Source organism: Mastomys coucha, chromosome X (genome assembly GCF_008632895.1).
Source record: "Mastomys coucha isolate ucsf_1 chromosome X, UCSF_Mcou_1, whole genome shotgun sequence".
Lineage (NCBI taxonomy): Eukaryota > Metazoa > Chordata > Mammalia > Rodentia > Muridae > Mastomys > Mastomys coucha.
In genome coordinates, this window is record NC_045030.1 from 14,387,665 (window position 1) to 14,391,346 (window position 3,682).

Here is a 3,682-nt window from a genome sequence, read left to right on the forward strand (position 1 = left end):
GGTTGAGGTTATAACTTAGTGGTAAAATGCTTACCTAGTATGCATGATGACCTGGACTTGATTTCTGGAACTTCAAAAATATAAACTGAGGAATATCAATGATTGATGATGTCCTTAGAAGGTAAGAGAGAGGCATAGAATGGATTTTGAATAGAAAGGAAATAGAATACATTTTTTTCAAAAAGACTTGGCTCTATGATCTCCTGAGTTTATACTTACAGCCTCCAGAACTGAAACAGAATAAAATTTATTGGCTTAAACCAACCAGTCTGTGGTAACTTTTTACTGCTCTCTTAGGAAATGAATTTATTTATTTAAAAATTCACTTTGTCCCTCATGATTTGTGATGGCGTTTTAGTTAGACACAGACTTCTTTACTGACATTTTACACTGTTTCACTGACTTATATATTCATGCGTCATGATTACATGGTCTTATTGTTTTGCTTGGTTTTGTTGTGTTTTTGAGATATGGTATTGCTATTTAGTATATATAGGCTAATTTTTCAGATTTTGAGCTAGGTACCCTCTTTTGCCTTTTGAATGGTGAAAGTTCAAGTATATGTCACCATATCCAGCTTCTACACTACTTAAATTATAGAAATTTTATAGAATGTTCATATATTTCATGAAGTTAATCTCTATCGTTGATCTTCATGTTTTTAGGGGTTCATAGTTATCCTCTTGTGTTTACTTTTCATTATGCATTTTAGGTGAATTTCTCTCCAAATTGATTCACTTTACTATTGTGCTATACTGTTTGAAGTATTTATTAGAAAAACATCAGAAAGAGGTGGGTAACCATCCATTGGCTGTGGGAGACTGTGGCTCTCAATTTTTCACTTTTCTCAGTAGTCATACCTTTTGCCCTTGATGTTTCACTTTTTTTTTGGGTGATTTGCTTTATTAATAGCTCATGAGTAGAGGAGATATGGTATTTTTGAGTCTAGGCCTTGGATTTGTTGTCTGGCTTGCCCACATTCTCTTTGCATCACTAGAAGAAGACATGTGCCACAGATATGTACCACCATTCCTCGCTTGAAGCATGTTCTCTTGAATTAGAGTATGTCTGTGGGGTCAATGCAGGCAGTAATCCACAAAGTGATGAGAATAAAAACTTTGTTCTGATTGACTTCATCAATCTGGATTAGATTTAGGGAATATAATGGCAGGTGGTTCATTGTAAGCATATTTCAAACACAGTACAATTTGAAAAAAGGTTTCCAGGCAACAATCAGCCCAATCCAGGTGCACAATAAAGCTTAAGGTATGACTATATGGAAACTCACTTGCAAAGTATCTGTGATCATGAGGGTGAGTTCTATAGCTAAAAAGGCCTAGAATCTATTGTGGTTTCTGACCAAGATAGCGTAGAGGTCAGCAGGGTATAAAATACATGTGGCATCCTCCTTAAAGATAGTTCCAGTATCTGGGAACTAGAGATGAGGTCTGGGATAAACATTCTGGGGGATTAGGATGAGGTCAGCCTCCACAGATAAGCAAAAAGCTCACTACATCATTAATAGTATCCACTCCCAGGCTTCTGGGTAGGAAAACAGGTGTTTTATCTCCTCAGTTGAGAAGAGGCCCCTGTGTGTTTAACATTCCTAGTCTCCCTAGTGATCTGTGGGCATAAAGACATTTGTATCCCCAACATCTTGTCCCGTCTAATTTTTAAAAAGAAAGATAGCCACGATAGAGGCCATGATAGAATCCATTGCCTCCATGGCTGGTTTAAAAAGTATAGCAAACATAAGAGAATTATAAGAAGACCTAACAGAGGATCAAAAAAAGAGGAAAGACATCCTCAATCCTCACTTCACCCATCTCTTAATTCATTTCTGCTAATAATTTTGTTGTGAGCAAAATGAGTATAATATAGGCTATTCCACATAAACAACCCTTAGCATGAGGAAACAGTATCATACTGTCTCCTATCATAGGTGTGTTTTTTATCTCCTCTGACAAAAGGCATTTGGATTATGCACTGACAAGAGTTTACATGCAATACAGTTAATTAAATATAATAGCATCATTTATGGGTTAGTCTTTGTTGTTTCCTCAGCCTGATGACTCAAAGTCCTGATGTTTCCCCAAGTTATCAGTTTACTCTCCCTCTTGGGACATGGCCTGTTGATAGGTTTGTCATCTGCCTTTAGATATTTTATTATCTGGTGGTCTCTTGGTATCTTGGTTAGATGCATCAAATCAGGAGCCATCTGGGACTTCATTCATTTTCTGAAAAGACACAAGCATTACCTTGCTTGATGTTAACATTGGGTTTCTTCATTGATTAGTTTCTAGGTTGTTTCATTTAATGTATAATTTAGGTTGTGTCTTCTATAGGGCAAAATGCTTTGGGACAGCAAACAAAGCATTATCCTTTAGTATGTGAGGATTTAGGTGGGTGCATATAATATCCTGTTCATTAGAATTTGCCAGTTCAGTATTTAATGGTGTCATTCCATAAGAGCTTGACCCTATGGATAGTAAGAGTTTTCATGATTAATATTAAAACTTTTCAAATCCTTTGCTAGCATAAGTAGGACAATTACTATTTTTAGTTACAATGAATAGAAAGGATACGCATAAAGGGCTATTTGTCAAAGTTAAGGTCCAGATGTGATACAGTGGTATTTTTTGGAACTTTCAAGGCCCCATGCCATTCCTGGCATTGTGTTCGGCAGCCAATTTGTTAAGGAGAGGTATTGTGTGCATGTATAGTGTACTTTGAGCACATATCTTCTTTTTTTTTTTTTCTCGAGACAGGGTTTCTCTGTATAGCCCTGGCTGTCCTGGAACTCACTCTGTAGACCAGGCTGGCCTTGAACTCAGAAATCTGCCTGCCTCTGCCTCCCAAGTGCTGGCATTAAAGGTATGTGCCACCACTGCCCGGCTGAGCACATATCTTTACATACCCGATAGCAGAGAATGTCCAAGACACAGGCACCCTTATTCTCACATGTCAAGCTGATATCCATTCACTATTAATTATGCAATAGAAGGTTGGACTACTATATAAAATTTGTCTTTCAGTTGTATAAAACAATGCTTTTAATAGAGGATAGGCTCCTGTGAGCCTCTTTTAACTATTTTCCTAGGCAAATTCTGATCTTTTATCAGACAAACAAACAAACAAAGTTTATCTAATTAACAGTGGTCACTAACTTTTAAAGATTTAGAGTTAAGGCTTTTTTAATTTAAGATTTTGGATCTTTAAAATTTAGGACAACTTTAATTATGAGCTTAAGAAGACTATTTTAATAGGTAACTTAAAAGTACCTGAGAAATAATAAATCCTGAAGTAGAAAACAATTGGATTTTCCCATGTAAGCATGAAAATTTATATTCAGCAGCTATTGTATATGAAGCAAAATTGTGAACAATATCAAAGAATAACAGTTTCGTGGATGGAGAAGTTGTTGGAAGGCTCTAGTTTTTACTACATTTCATAGGTAGTTTGATATAACAGATTCTTAGGCTATACCAAGAATAATTTTAGATGAAAAAACTTCAAAATTATCTAGTTCTTACTGATTATAATTTTTGGTTTTATTTCTCTTTGGCCTCTGAGGGTATTAGAGAAACATCTAATTATGTTTGCATTTTTTGGTCATTATATTATCTAGTAGAAATATTTTTGAACCCTTTTTTTTTTTATTGGATATTTTCTTTTTTTCTTT

At 35.4% G+C, this 3,682-nt stretch overlaps 1 protein-coding gene across 2 annotated transcripts in view; it reads left to right on the forward strand.

Annotated features, from left to right (window-relative positions):
* Nucleotides 1–3,682, forward strand: part of LOC116074151 (zinc finger protein 81-like) — a 118,758-nt gene that overhangs the window by 3,269 nt on the left and 111,807 nt on the right. The window lies entirely within an intron of this gene.